Genomic DNA, 14406 nt, shown 5'->3' on the forward strand with positions numbered 1-14406 from the left:
TGGGAAATAACACCTTGCAAGTTCAGGTCACTGATCTAGAGGAGATCACTTATACTCTAAAAATAAATATATGGTGATTTTTTTAAGTCAGTTTTTTTTTTAAGGTCTATGAATCAGGGAGTTCAGGAGTAAATGAAAATTAAAATGTTATATCTAAGAGTATATTATCTTTATATCTTGGTTTTCCACAAACCAAACTAACCTCTTGCTCGTATAATATTTTGTACTTTCTTATTTTACTTATCATATATAACAATGAATCCTATGCCATTTTATAAGTGGCTTTTTCTTAGGCACTATATCTTACTTTTCTTTGTTTTCTCAGTACTTAGCAGACAGTGGAGGTACTCAGTAAATATGTATTTAATAAGTGCATAAATAAATAAACAGCTAAGTCAATAAATAATAAATAAAGCCAAGTTGGATATTCCTGGGTTTTTTTTTTTTTGGTTTTTTTTTTTTTTTTTTGAAATGACCTCATAGGAAATTTGCCTTCATCTCTGAATGTTCTTACCCAGGCCAGGAATGACTGAATGCTACAAGCATCATTAAGGAAAGGAAATAGTCACTTGCTTTCATTGATTTTACTGTCCACTTTTAGAGAAACAAATGAAAAATAGAAATGCACTGCTCAGGCTTTTATCACATAACCTGTTCACTGTGACTTGCTGTTAGATACAAAATCTTAAATTATTTCAGTATAATCAGAATGCCAATGATTATACAGCTACATGATTCTAAAATGTATTCTACCACACTTGGAGTTATACTGTGTATACCTATTCATCTGCCATCTGTCTGTCAGATCATCCTGCATCCTTCTACCTATCCGTCTGTCTGTTTTAGGAGGCAACCAGCACAGAGTAAGCAGGAAATAATCACATTATATCACTTCCAAACAGGTAATTCTGTGACACTTGAGACACTGTTTCTTTTATGATCTCTCTGCTGTGGAAGAATCACTTTGCCACTGCCACTAGATGTGACTGGCAAATCAGTTAGAGGAAGGACTCTCTCTCTCTACCTAAACTTTGGTTGAACAGTTACAAGTAAGTAAGTAAATAAATAAATAAATAACTCAAATCTTGGACAGTCCCCTGCCTGGCTTGTTTTCAGTGATACACTTTGAACACATTTGAAGTAAGATCAAACTTTAATGGCTAGTTATCTCTGAAAGAATAGACATCCTTCCTAACCATAGTGAAAGACGGAAGAGGAACCAGATAGAGAGGTAACAACAAAGCCAAGAGAGAGTAAGCAGCACCCTGCTAGGTCACTTAACTTTTGAGGCATAGTAAATGACCGCAAAATTTAGTGGCTTAAAAATGCATCCTTTTATTTGGCTCACACTTCTGCTGGGTTTCTCTCAATGATTCTTCTGGTCTTGGTTGGCCTGTCATGCATCTGCAATCATATGCCAGACTGACTGGTTCCTAGCTACCCTAGGATGCCCTCAGCAGGATACCTTGGGTGTTTTCCAGCAGACTGTTTCAGACTTGTTCACATAGCAACATGAAAGCTATCACAAGCATGCAAAGCCTCTTGAGGCCTAGGCTGGCAACTGTCACAGCTTCATTTTGTTGCATGATATTGGTCAAAGAAAGTCACGTTGTGCTTCAGATTCCAGAGGAAGAAAAACAGATTTCACACTTTGATGGGAGGAACAGCAAAGTTGCATTCCAAAGGACGTGGTTGCAGACAGGGTTAGGGAAGGTGGTCGTTTATTTTTGCAATTTACTGCCCCAGTGTTCAGAGCAAACTGACTGATTTACAGTGTGGTCGGCAGCCAATGACTAATAACATAAAGAGTCTCAGTTTACTGGATTAATGGATAGAATCTGGAGTTTTGAGTAAGAAGACTCCAATGTGACCAGATATTTGGCTTTGAACAAGTTAGTTTCCCTACCTGTAAGCAACAGGTATCATTTTTCACCATTAAAACTAAAATTGTCAGTGAGGCACTCTGCTAGAATTTGAAGACAAAAATATGCTAAGACCTACTATAATATTTGATGTATCTTCATTGTAAACTACGTGCATGCTGCAGACTTAGGCAAGTCACTTGGACTTTGTTTCCTCATGTGTTCCACAGGAACAGTGCAACGTGGCTACTGCCAGAAGTCACGAGAGAAGTAACTACCATGTGATAGTTGCAGATGTTGAGTGATGAGAACTTGCTCCTTTAGAAAGACCTAGGTCAGAGGAAGACTTCTCAGGAACATAGCCTACTCTAGGATGGCCATTTGCCACCAAATAAAGAGGTTCACAAGTTCTGAAAGCTCTCACTGATAAAGTGGAACTTTGTCTGGGAGGACCCTTGCCGTTTTAGTAAAGGCAGTGCATTAAAATGGGAGAGGCCAGGCTTTGGAGTCTGCTGGAATTGGATTCAAACTCTAAATCTTCCATAGTTTTTTTGGGGGGGGGGTTGTTTTGGTTTGTTTTTTGGGGTTTTTTTGGTTTTGCCTCCCCAGCCACCTCTAAATCTCACACGGTTTTATGTGGTGACTTTTGCAAGCTGTTGAAAATCCTGGGTTTTTAAGTTCCTCAGTTGAAGAGTGAGTTCTGGGATTCGGGTGTTCATTCAGGCTCTCTGCCCTCTCCTACCTTTCCTAGTATGAATGTGGCCAGCTTCCTCAGCAGGCCCTGTGCCTGACAACTGGATCAGCTCTCAACCAGCAGTTTGAACTCCTGAGAAAGAATATGCCACATAGATCTCCAGAATACAGCCTCTCAGCCAAATGACACATGTTTCTGTGCTTCATAAGAGAGAAGACAGATGCTGGTGTTGACATGACTGAAGCCCCATGGAAATATTAATTATGGAACCCCATTAGCCATCCACCCAACCTGAGCTTCTTTCCAGTGAGCCAGTCTCAAGGGCCATTTTCTGTTAACTTATGACTTAATCAAATGTTCCATCGCCTTTAGGTTTTATCATCTCCAGTCCATTCAAAACCTACTTCTCATGGTTCTTACAATACAGAGGCCTATGACTCCACTTTCCTAATAAGTTTAAAAGTCACAGAAGATACCGAATGGAGCTAACTATCCTACACAGCCCATAATATGCTCTATCATGTTTCCTTAAATTACTGTTGGAGTCAGCTGACCCAGGCCTGGGGGGAGAACCAGCCTTGTTATAAGCATCCCTCTAAAACTTCTACCCCTCCAAATATTTCTTCCACAGCATAAAATCTTCCTTCAGAGTGCTGGTTTTGTTATTTTCTGCCCGTGTCTGGGGTTTCAAAAAAAAAAAAAAAATAGGTTGCATATCAAACTCAATCGTATTTGAAAAAGCTGGCTACATATGATGACATTACACAATTATTCACCTTTACTTACAGGGTTTGATCCTAATAAAGATAAGATTTTCTGAATAATGAAGACACACCTGAAATCTCAGTGGGATAGATAAGGGACAAACCCTATATGTGCAGTGTGAAGAGGCAGCAATAAAATCCAGTCATATCTAATCGTCATTATCTCTTTAGTCAAACATTCATCCCCAATCTCCTTTGCGCAGGCTCTTGATTCCTTACTCCTAACTGTCCACAGTTTGCTTTTCTCAATAATTATATTAAGTTAGATAAATTAGAGTCTAACCAAAACTAATTTTGCATAATATCCCAGTCCATTTGTGTAGAGTCTCTAAAAACCTCTAAGCTATTTCTCTAGGCAATAGGATAGCTAATTATTTACCCTCCTAGCAGCCTCCAAGGCACTTCTGATCCTATGTTTAGAACAGAGAATGATTCCACTCGATTAGGAGAAAAAAATGCCCACAGATTTCCTAAGATAACATGAAAATTCCATCTATCCAAGGGGACTAAGTAATTTACTCTCCGCAGATTCCTTTGGATCCTGAAATAATGTGCAGTGATGCATAGGCACATGGTCATTATGCCCCAGATTTCCTCATTTAGGAAATCAATTCTTAAACATTGGTGATATGCAAATTCAATTATTCCTGAACTGCAGAATGATAATCACGACTGAAATCTGTATTAGCATATCCATGTGGAGCAGGCTTCTCCTCCCCCAGGGTTCTCTGCCACCTGTTGAATTAATTTGGTCTCATCCCTTGACATCCATCAGGTTCTGCATATGACAGGGGCAGACTAACTTAACCTGTTGTCAGAGGAAACTGCAAAGTTACATGAGAGAGTCACATCTCAACAGAATACTACAGAGAAGAGGCAAAAACTGGAACAAATCCTTCAACAGCTATCCCTGAACAATGCACCTTGGCAAACAAGGACCATTGAAATCTAATTAAGAAGTTTCCCTTCTGGCCCACTGGGGACCTGCACAATGACACAAGAACAGTGCTTAACTGGCATGGTGCTTGCTAAGCAAGCACCTGGGAATTAAAATCTGTCTTATTGTTCTTTTTAAATATTTCTGAACTACAGGGAAATTCTGTTGTCATGATTCTAGAGAGGCAGAAACAAGTTTCATGCTCAATCTGATTTTAATCTGCACACAGCGAAAAAACATCTTGCATTGTATTCATCACTCCCTCACTGACTTGAAATCTTCCAAAGGCTTGGGATATTTGTTATATATGGATATTTGTTCTATGTGAAAATTTGTTATATAAGGATATATACACATATATGTGTCAATGTTATACATGGATATATATTACATGTATTTATATACACAAATATATATATACTGCATAACACTTCCTGCCCCAAGGAGTTATTATATGATATATTTCCCAGCATCTGTCTTGACTCATTTTGGTGATAAAATTTAGAATCTCCATGAACTCACATTTGTTGTCATGTGACTCAAGTGACTTTATACACTCATGCCTTCTTTCAGAAACCTGGTATCACAGCTCTTAGCATACTATTTTACTGCTGTCCAGCTATGCTGCAGAGCTGTTCATGAAACTGTAAGCTTCTTAAAGAAACAACAGCGTACTCGTCTTCATATCCCACAGATCTAGCACATACAAAGTGCCCAATAAATGGACAATATTTCTGGCACAAATGGATTAAGGAAGCTAAATTTTCATTTAGTAAGAATAATAAAATACATTGCCCTCAACCTTATTCAAGTTAACCTCTTTAGATATAAACAGCGCAAGACTATATTACAACACTATAATGTCTTCTGGTATGAACATGATAGCATCAACCTTTGACACATCAGAAGAAAATACAACTTTATTTAGACTGATTGTGGAAAAAAAGTGACGTTTCTGGTCTCTTCCAACATGCTCTCGGGTTTTTCCATCTTACAACCACACTCATTTCCCCAATCCAATATTGAACTATTATTTTCCTTTTTCTCCCCTTTCCCAGCACCGACTTTGTTCCTGCCTTCCTTCCTACAAGACCACAGTTCTCCTAGGCACAGCCTCCACTGCCTTCAGGAGGTTTCTAGTCACCGAGCTACATTAATACTGCACCGCATCCTCTGGTCTGTGCAGCCAGGTTCTCAAACAGTCCTTCAGAGAGCTTCCTTGGCGAAGAATTCAGGTATTACAGAATTGCTGGGAACCTCCATGTAATGGAGATTGGGATTCTTCAAATATATCAATGAACTTATTTCTCTTTTAAATTTTTGTGTACACTGTCTCTTCCCTGAGCAAGAGGCAGCCTGCATGAGAGCTAGAGATAAAAAGATAGAGTTAAGAAAAATACTGTTTGTTATCTAAAACAAGTATAAAAGTAACAAAAGGACAATGTAAGAGCTAGGACGTGCTGCAAGAAAGAAGAGATTCTCCGTTCCTTTATCTATCTTGTAAATGTATCCAGAGAGCTTCTGGATGCGTGGGGCCATAGTGCCAGAGGAGGGAGGCAGAGCACATGTGAGAGGGAAGCAGGAAGCCCTAAGGCTGGCCTTTCTAGCCTGAAGAGTTAATTGGGGGAGGTGGAGGGTAGAGTGAGAAGGAAGGAATGGATTATAGACTTAGATATAGACACTGAAACTGTGAAATATCTACAAAGAAATAAAATATCTTCTTAATCCTGAGGTAGACAAAGATTTCTGGGGTAGAATTCAAATAGCACTAACTGGAAAATTAAAGAGTGAAAAATTGGTGAAGTGTTCATTCAGGGAAAAATAAAAAAATAAAATTAAAACAAACAAACAAACAAACAAACAAAAACCTTTGTTGGACCTCTAAACTCCCTTTGGCTTCCTGTGGTTTGGAGGCCCTTGATAGAACAGGCAGCAGCATGGCCGCAGTCATAGGTTCCTCCTCAGCAAGGGCCATGGTGAAGTTACCAGACAACAGAGGTGGCTGAGTGAGGCATCAGATACTGCTGCAATCAGAGGCTGTTTGAACACCAAAGAGGGCTGTGCTAGTAAGCGTATCAGAGGAAATTACCAATCCCTTGCTGAGCTGAGGATGGCAAACCTCCAGTTAGAGCAAAGGCTTTAGCAGCAGATACCAGTAGAACACTCAGGAAAGGAACCAGCTTTAAAAGCCACAAGTCCAGTGAGCAGCCAAGACTACGCTATTTAGGGCAAAAGTCAAGAAGAGAAGACAACCATAGGGGCTATGGACAGGTGGCGCCAAGATGGGCCACATCCGCATGAAGATTACTCTGAGCTAAAGGCAACCAACACCCTATGGGCTCAAGAGAAATTCTGCTCCCTCCCTTACCTACATAGAAGAATTTAAATTGGGGGTGTTTTAGGGGCCAAACCAGCTGGAAGGATAGAAGTACCTTTTCCTGAAATGGGGAAGGTTGTGGCTCCAGAAGAGGGGAAGGGGAGACGGTTCTGTTTCAGACAAGTTAAGTTTATGGTGCCTGCTGGACATCATCCTAGCAATGTCAGAGTCAGCAGTGGATGACAGGAGCTTGGAATTCAAGTGAAGACAAGGCTGGCAATATAAGTTTGGGAGTCATAAACGTTTGGATAATTTTTAAAGCCATAAGGATGGGCTAAAGAGTGAGTAAAAACAGAAAAGAAGTGATCCAAGGCTTGGATCCCAGGGCACTCCAGCATGGAAGATCAGGAAGAGAGGTGAATCTCCAGGTTCAGAAAAGTAAAAGTGATGATGATATAATTCTTGGCTCAGCAGTGATTGATTTCACCAAAAATTGTCTGTGTCATGTATTAAGAGAAAGGAAGAATGGGTGGAGTTATCCAAATAGGAAGATAATAAATATCTCAAAATTATAAATAAATGGAGGTAAAGAGATGATATATGAAAACAGGAAGGAACACACCACAAGAAATGACTAAAGAGTAGAAAATGGCTTTTTTTGCAGGAGGTGGGGGTTAGGAGGGTGAGAAAAGAAAGAATGGAACAAGAGATTACTCTTCATTTAAACTTTATATAGTTTACCTTTGGACAACACAGGCATTAAGCCACCTGACTGCCTGTGCAGTGGAAAATCTGCATACAGCTTTTGACTCCCCCAAAGCTTAACTACTTAAGAGTCTGCTGTTGGCCAGAAGCCTTCCTGAAAACATAAACGGTTAATGAATACAACTTAGTATGTTATGTGTATTAGACACTGTATTCCTACCATAAAACAAGGTAGAGAAAATTTTTAAAAAGAATAAAACTTATTAACAAAGATAAATATTATCTGAGTGACCCATCCGGGTGGCTGGGCAAAGACCTAATTACTAAACATCTGCTCCTCTTCTTATTGCCCTGTGAACTGCATTCCTTTCCTCTGACGTCCCAGACCCCTTGTAACCTTCTCCTTGATTCAGGATGACATATATACCTCATTTTGCCTGACTGTCTTTGGAACTTCCATGTCTTTTTGGATTCCCTGTATGTACCTATTAAATTTGATTTTCTCCTGTTAATCTGTGTTATGTCCATTCAATTCTTAGTCCAGCTAGAAGGACCTTTGAGGAGATGGGAATTCTTGTTCCCCAATAGGCCTCTTCCAATGTTTAATAGTAGGTGATTCTATTAAGCCAATTTCTTCATGAATGTAAAATTTATTTGTATGAGATTTGGGATTAGACTCAGGGTATTTGTGTTGCTAACCTATGACATCCATCAAGCTAGGCAGCCACTACTATCCAGCATGCAAAGTATAAATGTGACAAAAATGTGTCCCAATAAGGGCTCTCAGCCTGGTGAATGGGTCCTCTAATCTCTACTTGCAACAGCATTTGCACATAATGCATTTTATTATGTTTTTGACAGCCCATTGGACAATAACTTTCTTGAGAATGGGAGAATTCCCTATTCTTTGAAGATTTACAGTGTATAATACAATGGTGTATTTATAGTAGAAGCATACAGGATAATCCATTACATAAAATGATGGAATTTACCTCTAGTTCTAAATCTCCAGACAATTAGAAGAGTTAGATTTTTAAGAGTCTATTGAAGAGACTGTGTAGTAACCAAATATCTAAAATTTGAGGGAGTCAAGATGCCAGAGGAGGGAACTATATTAATATAAACCTAAAATTATTTTTCATGTTTTCCCTGGATATCCTCCTTTAGTAGTTTCTACTTGGTGATAGGACAAGCATCTAAGAAGTCCAAAAGAAAATTACAGTGAAATGACCGAGATATTGTGTACACTCTGTATAGTTTTCAGCAGTCTCAAAATACTGAGGATATAACACAAGGAGTTCCAGGACTGGTAAGAAGAACAGCCTCTCTACATTTTCCAGACTTTTAGCCACAGTATTTAATATTCTATGGCACAAGAGTAAAAGTAAACTGAGGGAGATCAGCCTTTACTAAGAATAAAACCTGACTTGAAAGTAGTTCTTATTAAAACTCTTATTAAAACCTCTTAGTTGGGGTGACTGGGTGGCTCAATCAGTTAAGTGTCTGCCTTCAGCTCAGGTCATGATCCCGGGGACTTGAGATTGAGCTCTACATCGGGCCTCCCTGCTTGGCGGGGAGCCTGCTTCTCCCTCTCCCTCTGCCTGCTGCTCCCCCTGCTTGTGCTCTCTTTCTGTCAAGTAAATAAATAAGATCTTTTAAAAAAACAAAAAAATAAAACCTCTTAACAGACTAGCATTACAAGAGAAGGGACTTCCTTAATATGATGAAAGGTATCTTAAATATATATACATATTTATATATAAATATAGAGAGAAATAAATAATATAGTATAAATAAATACATATCTATTTATTACTTAATTGTAAAGTATCTAAAGATTTCCTTCTGATCCAGAATGAGACAAAAATACCCCTTTTTATATTCACAAATGACACTACAGACAAAGGGCTGATATCAAAGATCTGTAAAGAACTCCTCAAACTCAACACTCAAAAAACAGATAATCACATTAAAAAGAAAAAAGGGCAGAAAACATGAACAGACACTTCTCCAAAGAAGACATACAAATGGCTAACAGATCCATGAAAAACTGTTCATCATCATTAGCCATCAGGGAGATTCAAATCAAAACCACATTAAGATACCATCTTACACCAGTTAGAATGGCCAAAATTAGCAAGACAGTAAACAAGTGTTGGAGAGAATGTGGAGAAAGGGGAACCCTCTTACACTGTTGGTGGGAATGCAAGTTGGCGCAGCCACTTTGGAAAACTGTGGAGATTCCTTAAGAAATTAAAAATAGAGCTAACTTATGACCCTGCAATTGCACTACTGGGTATTTACCCCAAAGATACAGATGTAGTGAAAAAAAAAAGGACCATCTCTACCCCAATGTTCATAGCAGCAATGGGCACAATTGCCAGACTGTGGAAAGAGCCAAGATCCCCTTCAACAGACAAATGGAGAAAGAAGATATGGTCCATATATACAATGGAGTATTATGCCTCCATCAGAAAGGATGAATACCCAACTTTTGTATTAACATGGATGAGACTGGAAGAGATTATGCTGAGTGAAGTAAGTCAAGCAGAGAGAGTCAATGATCATATGGTTTCACTTACTTGTGGAGCACAAGTAATAACATGGAGGATATTAGGAGAAGGAAAGGATAAGTGAATTGGGGGAAATCAGAGTGGGAGACAAACCATGAAAGACTGTGGACTCTGAGAAAAAAACTGAGGGTTTTACAGGGGAGAGGGGAGGGGGGGTTGGGTGAGCCTGGTGGTTGGTATTAAGGAGGGCACATATTGCATGGAGCACTGGTTGCGGTGCATAAACAATGAATCTTGGAACACTGAAAAAAATAAAATTAAATTTTAAAAAATGCCCCTTCTTACTACTCCTTTTCAATATTGTCGTATAACCAGTACCATAGAACAACACATGTATATTTAATATTTATACATTCACATACACACAAAGGAAAAAATAAAACTGTCATATTTGTAGAACATGGTTATATACATAAAGCATTATCTAGTGTATATAGATAAATGTGGAAATATGGAAGTGCATTTAGCAAGGTCATTGTTTTAGAAATTAACATGAAATGTATATTTATACAACCAGCAATACACAAAATGCTATTTTTAATGATATCGAAAACATCAAATGCATGTAAGTCAATCTACAAAATGCAATCAATTTCTCTATATAAAAAATTAAAAGAAATTTTGTAATAAATTAAACATTTTTTTTAAATGGAGGGCCATGCCATTTTCATGGATAAGAAGGTAAAATATATAAAGATACAAAAACTCTAAATTGTCCTGTAGATTCTATGCAATCCCAGCATATATGTGGGTTTGCATCAATTTACATACTGATTCTAAAATTTGTATGGAAATGCAAAAGACCAAGAATGCCAAGACAATCTTGGAGTGGAAGGACAAATTTAGAACACTTACACTATGCTACCAGAATTGGGTCTTGTTCTAAAGTTCCAAAAATTGAGATCAAAGGTTTTGGCATATTATTAAGCAATAAGCTGAAAAGAACAAAATGGAGTACAGAACCTGACTGTAATACAGTCACCTGACTTCTGCAACACATGGCTCTGTAATGCAGTGAGGGAAATACAAATATCATAGACCACAAACCCGAGGAGAAGAGTAACAATTACAAATTGTAAGACAAAAGGCAAAAACTGTAGAGGCCATCTTTAAGCAACAGACTTGAGCAATGGAAACTTGAGCAAGGCAGAAGGGCCCACACCTCCGAGCTGAATGCAAACAGGATCATTAAGTGACCCACCTCAAAAGAGCCGTAGACTCTAACCTTACCCAGTGAGCTACTTACAAACTGGCACAGCTCCCAAAAGAGGGAAAATTCCATAGTTCCCATACCTCTCCACTCTACCCTATAATTGTGGACCCTCAACACCACCCCATAACAATCTCTCCCTTGTTGTCCTACCTGCTGCTCCCTTGCAGTGTATTCAATTAACTTCTACTTCCTTATCCTGCCTTGCTGAATTCTTTCACTGCTCATGCTGCCAGCCCCCACCCAACAGGACAACCCACAAAAACTACAATAGAAAACTCAGACAAAGTCTTAGGACATTTCACAAATAAAGGAGTATAGAAGTGTTCAATAAGTACATATAAAAGTGTTCAACTACTTTAGTCCTGTCAGAGAAAAACGGCGCCAAAGGGAGTTAAAGAGGCAAGGAAGGCCTTGCTCAAACAAGAAACAGGGAAGTTTTGAAGGTCAGAGTGAGCTAGCAGGTCCTACAGGAGGACTTCAGGAAGGAGGTTGGTCAAGGCAGGAGTAGGCCATCTGGATTTGCTAACAGGTGCTTTTCAAGAGGCTAGGAGAAGATTGATATCTCAAAGGAGCAAAAATGCTCTAAGAAAAGGGAGGTAAATATACATTAGCTAGGATGCACCAGAGGACTGAAAGCTCTCAGCAGAATGGAGGAGGGGGAAGTGACAAAAGCGAGGAAGGAACAGGTTTTGTTTTGCAGAACCACTTCTAGCCAGAGAGATGCCCAGCTAGGTGTTTCGCCTGACAGCTCCTTGGTAGGCATTCCTGGCCCCTTATGTGAACTAGTTTGAGCTGGACTAGAGCTAAGAACCTACATGGAAGCCCTTTGAGTTGTCCTGAAATTGCCTTTAGCTGATTATAATACTAAGATCTCCTATGATGGGCAGAGTTTTCTGCCATTTTTTTTAAACATATGATGTATGCAGTAGCCTGCTCATGTGCTGGGCATGTGTAATTGAACCAAAGTGCTTACACAAGCTCCCTGCCCCTGCCCCCAGAACACTGAATAAAGGTTTCCTGTCCTTATACCACTGGAGACATCTGCCTCATCTGTAAAAATAATAAAAAGTTCTTTGTCTTCAACACTTTTTTGGGTTGTGTTCAGTTTGACATCCCCCAACCGTGGTGCCTAAATGGGATGTCTCTCTATCGGATGGGGGGCCCCAAATGTGGGGAAGCTGGTGGCACAGGCAGTGAAAGAATTCACCAGACACAGAACAAAGGAGTTAGAAGTTTATTGAATACACCACAAGGAAGGGGGAGCGGGGGTCAGGACCACAGAGGAGAGACTGTCTGCAAAGAGGCAGTGGATGGAGGGTCATTTTTAGAGGGGGAAATGAGGAGGTGTGTTCACATATGAAATCTTCCCCTTTTTGGGAACTGGGCCTTGTTGTGAGTAGCCCACTGGTTAGTGAGGGCCTATGGATATTTTGAGGCTGGTTGCCTGATGCACCTGTCTGTACATAGCCAGGTAATCACTGTGGCCCTTCCTGCATTCCACTGCTCAAGCCTTTTCACCTAAAAGCAGCCTCTATACCAACGAGCACACCCTTTGAGTTCCATTATGCATAGTCAGGAAGAAATCTATGCAAAGGGGAACTTGAACACTATCTTGATCTTTTTCAAAATGATCACTAATCTTTGGTTTATTGATGTAATTTATTTCACTTTAAAACTGCTAATGAAGTTCTGGCATTGGTAGAAATCTAAGTGAAACAATACATGTGAAAGTACCCAACACAGGGACAGCTCACTGGCTCAGTCAGTAGAACATGATCTCAGGGGCATGAGTATGAGACCCATCTTGAGCCTAGGTAAGTATGAAAAGACAAATAAACAACAACAACAACAAACAAAACAAACAAACAAAAAAAAAAAAAAAAAAACAGTGCCAACACCATGCCTGGTCTGTGTAGGCATATGCGTTGAATGAAATGAACAAATGATTGGATAATAATTGGAAAACTGGTAAATTTGTGCACACAAGTTATTAGCAAATGAGTAAAGTACCATAAATAAGTGTGTTGGTTAACCTCCTAAATATTCACCAAATGTGAAATGATGCCACCTCAAGCCTTGAAAATATATCTTCATTTAGATAATAAATATAATGGGGGTAATGAACGGCACACTCACAAAAGGACATCCAGGAATTGACCGCTTGTCTTGAAAGGATTAAAAAAAAAAAAATTCTCTCACTTTCTTGCTCTCCTAAATCACACCATCACTTCTAAGATATAGATGGAGTCATGACCAGGCATGCTAAACTATAAGATTATTTTTAAACTCATATCAGTCTTGAAAAGAGATAGATTTATCCAGGTATAGTAAAGAAGCCATTAACCAAAATGTTATTATGAAGAAAAGTCACATGACAAGATTAAAGGTGTGGAATTTGAACCCCTAATGGTCAAACTCCAAGCTGATGTTCTTTCTTTGCAGGTAGTAAAAATGTTCCAGTGCTGTTTTGCTGGGGGCATTTGCAAGGAAAATTAGGAAGAGCTCAATACCCAAGGTAATGTTATCATTCAAAATAAACGAAGTGGGAAAATTCAATAAACCCCAAGCTCCAGCAAGTTATTTACCTCTAATTTTAGAATGCCTAAAATAAAACCACTACAGTAACAACAACAGCAACTGCTGTCATCACCTTCCCTGTTGGAGTGATGGCTGCACATTTGTAAAACAAGGAAATGTGATGATTATTCAAGAACTATACACAAATGGCCTGCCTGCCTGTGATAAAAATGAGCTGACAGCCTTTGGCTGTTTTCACATAAATTTGGGTCCAGAATGTCCCTAGTTAACAACAGGCCTCCCTCCATTTAGCCCCCATGCATTTTTTTTTTTTTCCCAATGTAGGAGTAAGAATTCTTTAAGACTCAACAACTTCTACCAATCGTTCAGAGCTCACTTAGACTTCTCAAGCTTCATTTTTGTGGTATCACATACACAGAGAAACATGCACACATCATAAGGGTAAATGCTCACAAACTGTCAACACTTCTACTCATTATAAATACCATTCAGCCCAAGAATAGAATATTAGAGGCTACCCAAAGCCCTCTCTGAGGCTCACTCCCATCATAACCATGCATCCTCATTAAACAAAACCAGCCACAGCCCGGACCTGTTTCCGTGGATTAGTTCTGTTTATGAACTTCATACAAATGCAATCATACTTTATTTACTTTATTTCATGCAATATATATCTGTGTAATTCATTTATTTATATTACTATATTATAGGAGTATAACACCATTTATTTGTCTTTTCTCCTATTGTTAAAGATATGGGTTGTTTCTTTGGAGAAGTGTCTGTTCATGTCTTCTGCCCATTTT

The sequence above is a fragment of the Lontra canadensis genome, unplaced genomic scaffold (assembly GCF_010015895.1).
Source record: "Lontra canadensis isolate GAN:19392208 unplaced genomic scaffold, GSC_riverotter_1.0 scaffold20, whole genome shotgun sequence".
Lineage (NCBI taxonomy): Eukaryota > Metazoa > Chordata > Mammalia > Carnivora > Mustelidae > Lontra > Lontra canadensis.